At 42.8% G+C, this 11,775-nt stretch overlaps 1 protein-coding gene across 3 annotated transcripts in view; it reads right to left on the bottom strand.

The window, feature by feature from the left end:
* Positions 1-10,296, bottom strand: part of shisal1b (shisa like 1b) — a 51,369-nt gene extending 41,073 nt beyond the window's left edge. The window contains exons 1-2 of one of the 3 annotated variants that reach the window (XM_007546711.2): positions 9,882-10,296; positions 9,663-9,803 (exon numbers count right to left, since the gene is read on the bottom strand). The gene's annotated coding sequence lies outside the window, so the exon portion shown is untranslated. Of the gene's footprint in view, positions 1-9,662 lie in introns of all 3 variants that reach the window. The other 2 variants (XM_007546712.2, XM_016668778.1) reach the window with 2 other exon arrangements.
* Positions 10,297-11,775: the final 1,479 nt, after the last annotated feature.

Below are 11,775 nucleotides of genomic sequence, written 5' to 3'. Positions count from 1 at the left end.
TGTGTGTGTGTGTGTGTGTGTGTGTGTGTGTGACACAACAAAAAAAAATACAAAAAGCTTTGCAGCAGTTGCTTCAGACATTTGATTTTGCATTTCCGTGTGTCAGTGGTTGACCTCAACACATAGAAGTACAACCTCCACCATCCCAAGTTTTTATCGACAGTAATGCTTTTCTGCTTTGCTGCTTTAAGTCCAACAGCATATAGGGAGAAGACACATTACTACAACAATCTTCAAGAGTCATTATGAAGATATTAGCAGAATATCGAAATAGCAAATATGGGTCGTTGTAAAAACAAATCCTGCAGGATAGAAAATAGATTTTGGCTCATATGTTATCCAGAAACACCTCTGTGTCACATAACCCCACAGACTGATTTATTATAACCTGGGCGCAGGTTTGTAGCTATTAGCACAGGGAATGCTTCACCAGTAGAGAGAGAAACAGGTTCAATAAATCGTGGGGAAAGGGTCTGTAAAGCAGCTGAAGATAAGTTTGGATTGGCTTCAAGAGGGGCAGGAAGACTCTAAAGTAGTACTTAATTAGGAACAACCCAATTAGGGCTTTTCAGTCGATGTGGGTCTTTAAATATTAACCATTTACAAGAACAAATCTACATTTATCTGCCGCACAAAGATGCAGTAAAACAACACCACTTATCGGCGCTCCAGTATTATGAACTCCTCCCGACAAACTCACACACACAGCAGACGTCATTGTTATTCGTATTGTTCGTATTTCACGTCAGCCACACGTTATGTGACCAGGCCGCGACAAAACCATGAGCGAGTCTCCTCTGAAGCGTTCCGAGTCATTTATGGATCCTAAAAGTGTGAATTCTCAGCTTTATAATGATGTCAAACACATTTAAATAAAAAGATTGAAGAGGATATGGCCAAATGAAAGTTGGAAGCCAGATTTCAGCTCCTTTTTTGCCACACATGGACCGCTGTCTGGGTCACATGACACAGATCGGCAGAAAACACCAGCAGACGACGCGATGAAAAACAGCGACTGGTCATACAAACGGAAAATATTGTTCACCGCCTACGATATGCGAACCAAGATTTTAGGTTATGAGTTTCAAAAAGTGTTTGAGCAAAATATAGCTGCATAGCATTCTGGGACAAAAAGAAACCCCAGACTATAATAAAAACATAAAAAAGTCATAAGAAAAAATAAAATAAATAAAAGATCCAGACTTCAACACTGATCATTTCAAAATGCCTTCAACCCACAGTTGGAATGGAATATGTCGTCTCTATCTTAAATATGAAATGTGTCATTTTTGAAGGTTGTGCAATCTTTTGTTCTTTTCATAACTCAGATTAGTGCACATTTTATTCCTAGCTACCTACTTCAACATACGTACATTATTCAACGTGTCTACAGTATGAGGTTATGTAATCAGCTGCAACTATGTTCAGCTCAAGCTCGTCACAGTACGGCTTTTTTTTCTTTTCTTTCTTTTTCATCCTCCCACTGCTTTGAAAAATATTGTTGATGGGATGTTAAGCAGAGACAAATGCAATTTCCCACCAAAAATGAAAGCTGGCATTTTTCCTTATAAAATAAAAACAGCAACAACTTTCATGCAGAGATGGAATCAAAAGCCCTGTGTTTGAAGATGCAGAGAAAACCTTGCTTCTAACAAATCGGCTCACACGTCACTGTTTTTATGCACAATTTTGTTTTGTTCGGGTCTAAAGTACATGTCTCCCTGCTGCTCACTGCAAACAGCTCAAGACAAACCAGTTTGAAATCACATTTCCACGAGCTGTGACATAAAATGTCTTTCTTACGACAGTCTGTAAGTGCACAGAGGGCACTTACCTTATCTCGCATCTGACATTTGGTGGCTTTAAATCCACTGCTTGCTTTTGGAAGTGAATGCACAACGTCTTAGCACTTTTTTAAAGCTAGATTTCTTTAAAATCCGAACAGTAAAACCCAATTTCTTGGTACGCATTTTGATAACTACCAACAGTAAATATTTACAGCTGTGTGATTAAAAACTCACGCAGTGCCACGCAGAAGCATTCACACTTCAGTGTTTGTTCTCAGCATTTCTCAGCTGTTCTGTGAAGGACTCAGGTTTGTTAGAGAACATCTGTGAACCAACAGCTTCATCATCAGGTACGCTGTGAACAAGGAACACGGCGGACAGGTCAGAGATACGGTTCCAGAAAAGTTTAACGGAGGGTTAAATTATGAAAGAAATGAAGCGTCTCGAGCAACATACTGTTCACGCCATCATCTAAAAATGCAAACAGTATGGCGTGACAGCGGAAAACCTACGTAGAAAAATGAGTCTGGAACAGCTGCACAGATTCTCACCTCAGGTAGGCGAACATGTTGACAGTGCAGCTATCACAGCTAACATGCGTGTTGTCCAGTTTGTCATGAGTCGTGTTGGGGAAACTGCAAACACTCAGTCTGGCCGTAGACAGAGGCGTACATAGAGGCGCGCAACGATGGAAAACTAGCACATTGCATGATCTCTCCCACAGTGAAACACGGTGGTGGCAGCATGGGGAATTAAATGATGGGATTAAAACGTGTCCGTCTGCTCAAACGACCCAGTCAACCTCCAGACCCAAATCGATTTGAGAATCTGTTGATTTATCCATTAATGTTTGCAGATGCTCTCCGTTCAGATATGACTGAGTTTAAGACAAAGTTTTCAGAAACTGGTAGACATTCCTTAAAGAACTTGTAGCTGTGTGAAGAATCGACCCAAAGGCGTAAACACAAATGCACAACCCTTTCCAAATTTCAAATGTTAGCAGCTAGGTGTCATTTTTTTAAATCCTCTTTACTTGGCATATCGCAGAAAATCTCAATAAAACCTCACTGCCATTTGGGGTTGTAACATTAAAGAATTCAAGGGGGAACCTTCGTCAGAGTTGCCGCAGCTCGTCTGTCACTTGATTATTCATTTCTGGAGCTGCACAAACAGAGGAAATGCCTCTCTGATCCCCCAAACGCCTACGCCCCCTCGATAAGAAGAAACAACAAATAAATAAATAAATCTACAGCGAGGAAGAGCAAAGCAACCCGCAGACATACAGATGAGGATTGTGATGTAATGAAATTCACCTCGTGATTGAGATGTAGGGATTTAAAACTTCTGAGCTGTTTCATTGGGGCTGCGACACTGCATGCATGTAAAGAGAGGAGTTGGATGATGCTGGATGCACGGCGATGCCACTAGATTAGGATAGCTGATATTAGCTCTGACGTTATAAAAGTATCACCACAGCTTTCTGCTGAGAATCCTTAGGATTGATGAGCAGGGAAGGCGTAACGCTCTGAAAGCTCTGCTAGATTATCGTCAGATCACAGGAGTCTGGTGTGGAGGGAAAGTTGCCGTCATAGGCGATGCTGTCTGCCTCTGTTGGCCTCCATGCAGTATCTCATTAATGCACACATGAAACTGTAGGCACCCGGACGCAAAAACATTTTCCCTTTTTCCAACTTTGCTCTGTCAAACAAAGACGCATGCATCCATTTGGAAATAATTCAGCTTAAAGGATCCGTTGAATCTGCGATTTCGTCTCTCTCAGAGAGTTCGGCTGAGGGCAGGGGGACCCGGTGTGAACCGTCTGGAGAGCGACGTCTGGCAGACGGAGCAGATGAACCAAATGAAAGAAGAGTTTTCAGAAAAACAAGACACCTCCGCGTTCTCCGAGCGGCTGCTGTTTATTTCGGGGGCCTGGAGAATGTAATTATTTGACTGCTGCTGGTGTTTATTAATCAGTTATACTCCCAGTTGGAAATGGTTCGATGGGATCTTTTTTGTTTTTCTTGGAGGGACGGGTGACGGATGGCAGGATTACAGGACTCTTGGCAAACCTGATAAACGCAGCTGTTTCTGTTAAAATGAGCAAGTGAGATTTGATCAGAAATGTGCTTAATGGCTTCTTAATTATTAATTTTTTTTAACTAATCAGATTTACTTTTGGCTTCTTTTTTAAGATTCAAACTGAATCACAGTGTAAATCTGCTACTGAACAAATTAATTGATGATTCGGAACATGAGCGATAAATCGAACTAGCAGAAAATGCAACAGTGAACAAACGGAAAAGCAACCAATCTACTTCTGCTGACGAATAATTAAACTATTCATTGGGCTCATCTCTAATCCAGGGCTCTCAGAGTCCAGTCCTCCAGGGCCCAGAGTGTCTCTTGTTCATCAGAGCTGAATCAATAAATTGGATCATTAGTTTATGTCTGTGCAACCCGACTGCATGCTGAGGAGGTGATTCAGCTGTTTGGTTCAGCTCTGCCAGATCAGGAACATTTCAAAAAGTTTGCGGGACAGTCGTAGTTTTCCAGACTTCATTGTGAAACCCTGAGTGAAAAAGATATCTGCCGTAATCTGATTTCATTTTATCTAATCCCAGATAGAGAGAAAAGAAGAGTGCAGTTTTTTTTATTTATTTATTTATTTTTTTTAATGCAGTTCCAGCTCTGCAGAGTAACACACAACTTCCTCATGAAAAAGCTCTGCCTTGATTTCTGGATATTAGACATTCAGCCAGCAGGCAGGCATAAACATCCAGCTCCTTATCTCCAGCTCTGCTTAAGAAGTTCCTGCCTTTGCAGACAGCCTGGGCTGCTTAGGTTGAGTAAAGAGAGGTTTCCCAGTGAATGATAAGGGAACAGGGGTCTCTCAGGGATTACAGAGCGGAAAAAAAACTCTTCTTACTTAGGGAATGTCTGTAAAGAAGAAATCTCTCAGGAGTGTGTCAGGCAGACAAATGACAATATTAATAAAAAACAAAAACAAGCATCTTCAGGCACAGCTGATCAGACTGGACTGCTTATAGTTCTTGACTCAAAGGTTTAAATATCTCACTTCTTCTTCTTCTTCTTCTTCTGTGGTATTAAGGTGGCTAATTACTCTCCGTCTCACTACCAGATGTTGCTGCCAGATCCAATATGGTGGGCCCAAATGGAGACATAGAGAATGATGTGATACGAAGGGATTGTTAGAAAATATTCTCTCACACCAAAACCTCACAACCTAACAATATTCAAAATGACTCCAAGCATAATATTCACAATCCACTGCAGGTCAGCATATGCATGTAAGAGTAATCCTAGAAATTGATTTAAGCAATCTGTCTCCATCTCTGTTTGTAATTGGCAGAAACACTCAGTCAGCTGTTTGCGCCGTGAAGGGTAGGATGTCTGCGTCTTTCACACCAGGATTACAGCTGACGGCGCATGTGACCTGAAAAGAAAATTAAAGCTTAAAAAGTCCCGTAAGGGAGGGCGGCTTGATGCTGCAGAATGAGACGTTCGCTCCTTAAGTCACGCTGACGACACTCTTCGATGAGGAGGGTGATGCACAGAAAAAAAATAGAATCAAATTTACCTGTTTTCAGCATCAGTGGAGAGTTAAAAAATGAATCTGGAGGAGGCCGATGGATGTTAGTGCCTAACATAAATGATAGACTGAGAAATATTTTAAATGCTGTTCTTGTATAATTGTATAAAACTCATCAAATCAGTAGGTTAAAACTTTACAAAAGCACCTGATTGATAACTGGTCGCCTTTCAATTGATACATCTCGACGGGCTTAACACAGCGACGATAACCTCATAAAATAACAAGTCGAAGCAGAAAATGATGCTAATATGCTCCTGCTCTAATAGCAACCACGCCCAGGGGTACATGTGGTTCACCTGCCCTACAAAAACAGGAAACAAGTTGGTTTGCAATCGCACAGCTGCAAGTTAAGAGTCACGCAACTTAACGATGGGTTGAACAAATTGAAAACTGATGGCAAAAAAAAAAGACAAATAAATATAGCAGTTCTGCTATACAGTGTGAAGACGTGCATCTCCATGTCAGAACCGACAATTCACTTCGGCATCGCGTGTCTGTCTACGTAACGGCGACTACGTTGCTCACCCAAACCTGTTCAGTTTTCAATTTTCTGTGCAATTTCAGAACCAATTTTCAAGTGTGTCTTGGTGTTTTGAAATTCAGAGGAATAAAAATGTGAATGTAGCACCTAATCCTCGACACACTGGTTAATCGTGTAATGCTGTGTACAAGCGATAAAGAAAGCGCCAAGTAGGTTCACGGCTTAGTAAGGCTAAGTACAAAGGTGGTGTCTATTAGTTAATAAGCTTCAGTGCACTCGGGTTATATTTGACTTCCTGTAGGCAGTCATACAGCTGGCATAATGCTCACGTCTGCTCACCGCGAGATAAAGTGACAGACTCCTGGCTCGTCTTCACTCATACACACCCTCCTCTGTCTGCTCTCTGATCTGATGGATGACAGGATTCGGTGTGCTGGGATCGTCGCGGTACACAGAGTACCTCTCAGGAAATTAAAAACTTTAGATTTCTTTGAGGAGCCATGATAAGGACCTCCAAGCTGAGCGTGACCACCACGTTAGATTTCGCTTTTAAACTCCCGTCCTCCTGATCATTCTGGCACGATTCGGGCATCAAAAGGCTTCCCTCAGTCAGAAGATTGTTTGGATCTGATGCCCTCCAGCTGCTCTACTGTTTCAACAGGGGGTTTGATCATCTGTTCTGAATTTGAAATTCTCCACACTTTAAAATTTCACCTTGGGGGCTCCTGCCAAACAGCCTGTCACGACGGCTCTTTCAGCTCTGCCTCATCCAGTCGGAGTAGATGTGTGCCGTAAGTCCCTTTCTGGAACCATGGGGTGTGTACTAGAGGTGAATCAGGACGTTTCTATTGTGTATGAGGGTAAATATGAGTGCACATTATTGCTTTTTCAGTTCACTGACTCCTACTAGTCAGGAAAAGTCAGTGAGCCACGAAGGACTTGCGATAGGCATCTCCGTGAATCAGCACATCGTCGTCTGCGTATTTAAGATGAGGTGACGGAAAGTGGCCTATTGACTGATGGTTGAGCTTCATTTTCCTGACCTCACATGTTTTCAGTCCCTCAGACGGAGCAGATTGTGACTGTGTGAATACAGACCAAGCACAAAGCAAGCGCGAACAATCCTGCAGCGGAACAGCGCTGTTTTAAAAAGCTCGCTTTTCACTTCAGGGGTCTCTGCATAAACACGTCCCACTAAACATACACCAGCAATTCCCTGTCACTAAAACGAATAGACTGGAGGCTTATGCAATATCTCTCCTTTCGTGTCCAAACACTCGCGACCCAGAATAACTGCCTTATCACCCAACAACGAATATTTAAAGGAGTTCACAGCTCATTGCCATGCTCGAGTCGTTATCAAAAGGCCTTCTTCGCCGCCGGCGCCTGGGCCGACTTTCACGTCTGCTCTTATCTTATCCATGCCAAAAAATGGCTGCAGGAAGGCTTTGTGATAAAAAGTGAGCATGGAGGGCCTTTGTTGGTTTCAAGGAGATTTACTCAGTCACAGAAGTAAACAAGGCCTGAACAATGTGAGTTTTTTTTAAGGCATGTGAAGTGAAAAACTTGAACTTCTTTCTGGTTGCTGCGATAGCCACAGCGGAGGCCACAGAGGGGGCTGGACGTTTTGGTCCTTTGACGTTTTTACTGATTGTGCATTAATTTGTTCCTACAAGGGGGACATTTTGTTCCCACACTGACAGCCAATGATTTTGATTTATTTTTCTATCATTTCCTCATAGCATACTGTATTGAAATGCAGTAGGTAACATCTACCTGGTGAAGGTCATTATGGTTTAATCAGCAGGCAGTCTGTCGTGTTTACTGAGAATGAACGGACATCGGAACAGTCCGATACAAAGTTTTTATAAAATAACACTTAATTACAGTCAATGACTATTAGGGACACCTTACTAGAACCACACTGAACCTCTTATTACAGATTTAATAAGGTATCTGAAGTATTCATCGGATTATTGGTCCATACTGATATGACAGCATCGCTCAGATTTGTTTACTGCACATCTTTGACACAAAATGTCAGTCCAGTTACATCCCAGAGGGTCTCTGTTGGGTTGGGATCTGGTGATTGGAGGCTAGAGGAGTACAGGTAACATTTGGTCAAATTAAAGATGTATTTGGTGCTTTGAGACTTGTTACTGGATGAGTTCTCCTGCAGGAAGCAGCCATCTGAAGATGGGTAAAGTGTGGTAAAAAACTGATGGATATGGTCAGGACCGTTAGTCAAGTGAGTTGTGTCATTTAATGGATTATCAATCAGTACTGAAAGACCCTGATCTGTAGTTTCCACTGCAGAATAGCTAACCAAAGCCCATTGTTCCTCGTTGTGCTGCTCAGTGGAAATGAGGCAGAAGTGTGCCAAGAAAATATCCTTCACACCGTGGCACCATGACAACCAGCCTGAGGCGCTAATACCAGGAAGGATTAATCCATTTTCAACATCTTAATACTGCAGGTGAAAAGCAATGGCTTTGTGTTGTGATTTTGTTGACCTCCCATTGGCTGTTTCTAGCCAATGGGGTTACACCCGGTGTGGGCATCTGCTGCTGTAGCACATCTACTTCAAGGTTCGTAATGCTGTGCGTTAGCAGACTGTATTCTGGAAACATTGGTTGCAGTAAGTTGTTATATAAACCACTTTTACCTTTTTTTTTAAATCACATCCAAATACTCTGCTCAGTCTCCTCTGACTTGAATCAACAAGTCATTTTTGTCCACATTCATAGGACTTAGTAGTTACTTCCTCTTTCTTTAGACCATTTTCATTAAATCTTACATTGTTCGAAATGAAATTCATTTCAGATCTATTTGGTTTCCAACAACCAGACGACATTCGACGTCAGTAAATGTCCTTCCTTCCTGTTTCTGGTGTTCAGGTTTAACCTCAGCAGTCATCTCCAACATGTCCAGATGCACTGCTAACATGATTGGATTTATTTATTTTTTTGCTCTTGGTGCTAATAGAGGAGGTGCATCTTCTAAAGGGAAGGGAAGTCATGTACAGTTTGCTTGATATGATTGTAAGAGCAATTCATTTCGTATGCTTTCCTTAAAGGTAAGAGCAACAAACACTCCCTGTACAGCCACTTGCAGTCAGCACACTTACACACAGCGCTCACCTCCGTGCAAAATCACAAAAGCTTCACAACTCCTGCCCCGGGGCCAGTTTTTGCACAGGCAAGGGCAGGATATTTTTATTCCTTTTTTTCACAGAAGAAAAGAAAAAGCTTTTGTGTTGAATGAACAAAGGGAATTTCCTTCCTCAACTGCTTCTCTCCCTCTCACCATGGATCCTATCATATGGCACCGCGCGTCTTCCCACACGCCTGTTTCTAAGCTACCGGCAGCGTTGTCTGCCAATCCCGCTTAATTGCCTCCTGTGTAAAGTGACAGCTGATGAGCGAGCAATGAGAGGGAGCTGTCCTCGCCTGTTCTCGCTGATCAGAGCCTCTGCTGCCTTTCCAGAGGATAGACTCCACCTGAGAACCAGTCGTTTCTCCCCTTTGGGGGAATAAACAGTAACGCTGGCCTGGAGGGAAACTTCAACAACCAACATGGAAACTGGAGGAACATCACCAAAATGCACAAAAAAAAACCAAACATGTTCTCATTTACAAAACTACTATGTGAGGATGAATAAGTGAAAGCAGGAGGAAACAATGCAAGCTTGGAAGGGAGAGAAGTTTTTCAGAAGCAGAGGCAAGAAAAAAGAGAGAGAAGGAAATCACAGTCATCAACGTTTGATGCTTTCTTTACTTACCTTGCTCGATCCTGGAGAAAAAGAAAAGATCCTCAGCTGCTCCGCCGCTCCGCAGAATTGGCCACCCTGTTGCTTCTTGTTTCCTTCTTCTTTTGCTGCGTCTTCCTCACAAATAGATCCTCCTCATCCTCGGGCGCGGGTCTGAAATTAACAGCTCATAAGAGAACGCCAGAAAACACACCAGAGTGGAGAAGAGGAGAAGAAACACACTCTTCTCACCCCTTAGTCCTCCTTGGCAGTGTTTCCCCATCTGTCAGAGCGCAGCAACTGAAAGTGTGTGTGTGTGTGTGTGTGTGTGTGCAAGAGAGAAATAGAGAGAGAGAGGGAGGGAGGAGGAAATGATACTCAATGGGTGAGTGAGAGGGTGTGAGAGAGTGGAGGGTGATCCTCTGTACAGTACTCGCTCCGTCTGTCTGTCTGTCTGTCTGTCTCCGGCGCGCGCATTCCTTCCCGACAGAAGCCACGGGGTCGGCTGCTTTTGCAGCAGCCAGACTTGGCTTCCTCCTGAGGGAAAAAGACTTCCTGTTCGCTCTCTCCTCAACTTTCCTCACGGGGTGAAGGCGGTCTCAGTTTGGTGGTCTTCTCGGTTTTAATAATAATCCCCCTCTCTCTTGCAATCATACTCCTGCTCAACAGTCTCCAGTTTAGACTCGAGAGCATCCCAGCCAACCTCGATGTAATTTCCTCCTTTCCGGACGCAGCCCATGCAGCGGTTGCTTTTCTTATGAGGTATCTGCTGTGATTTTTTTAATTTTTTTTATTTAAATGCCCACTCTGTGACACAGCAGTTTGCATTTTCACTAGTTCATTTATTTTCTTTCATTTACGCTTGAGTTCAGTACGGAAATCTCACAAAATTCATTGAAAATTCTTGACTTTTAATGGCCAGAGAGTACGCGCTGAGGGTGCTCTCTGGCCACTTTATTAGGTACACCTGTTCGGCTGTTTAACACCAATCAAAGCATTTAGTCGTCTAGTAAAGGCCATTTGCTGAAATTAAAATGAAACGTTAGAGTGAGGAATAGAGGAGGATTTATGTAACTCAGTCTTAGTTTTAGCTGCAACATTCAGTAGTGATTAAATCAACTAAAAATCAGACATGAACAAGTTTGTTCAGGCGGTAAGTCATTGAAAAACATCCTCCTTCTGCCGCTTGCTGTTGTTCTCTTACATCCTGATGTTGATCACATGACTCACGTGATGCGTTAAAAGTCTGTGGAATACACTAATTTTGATACAACTGGAAAAACTCCCTCACGCCTGTGCAAAAACACATTTTTAATCAAATAATTTTTTTTTTTTTATTGGCCTGTTTCCATTAAGCAAATTAATTTTTTTGTAATTCCAATTCGCACAATTATGCGGTGAATAGAAGAGCAGCTATTGTTACTGCTTTCACAATAGCAGCTCTCTGCAGAAGAGGCTTCTGAATCTGGACGTTTTATGTAGTTTCAATACACAAACTGAGTCGTGGTTCCCCTGACAGCCAGACAACAGGTGGTGCGGATCAGAAATGCCACTTCATTCCTAATGCACCTCAACACTGGAGCCTCACAGCACGCCTGCCAAACCCCCTCCTGCTCACCCATAATCCTACTGACAAACATAAATCAAACACCCTCATTAAATTTACAGATGACATCATTGTTAAAGTGCTGCTGCATGACAGGGTGCCGCCGTTCGTGGAGCAGGGACGACAATCGGGAAAAACAAGGAATTCTTTGAGGAACAACTTCGGGAGATTCAGCTCTGGATTTCGCTGGTGCAACTAGAGCAGGTTGGTAGATGCATTGGCCCCGGACCTCGAAGCTCAAACGGGGACGATCAGATCGGCAAACTGCATTAGCTGGACCCAACTGGCAGCCGTCCAGGACCTCTATAGACGGCGCTGCAGGCAAAGGTCGTCTCCAAGCCCTCCCATTAGGAGAGCAGGGCAGACACATCCGGCAGGATGTAGATCTGCAGATTCAAGAACCGTTTCTGTCCACTGTCTATAAGAGCTACATGATAAAAATGGCAACTAAGAACTGATTTCTGTAATTTTTACTCTCGGCTAAATCCTCGTTTTCATACTGGCAATATGCTACATTCAAATACACTTCAGTGTTTGTTT

The sequence above is a fragment of the Poecilia formosa genome, unplaced genomic scaffold, assembly GCF_000485575.1.
Source record: "Poecilia formosa unplaced genomic scaffold, Poecilia_formosa-5.1.2 Scaffold17, whole genome shotgun sequence".
Lineage (NCBI taxonomy): Eukaryota > Metazoa > Chordata > Actinopteri > Cyprinodontiformes > Poeciliidae > Poecilia > Poecilia formosa.
Note: the sequence above shows the minus strand (reverse complement) of the source record. Positions and strands in the feature narration are given on the sequence as shown.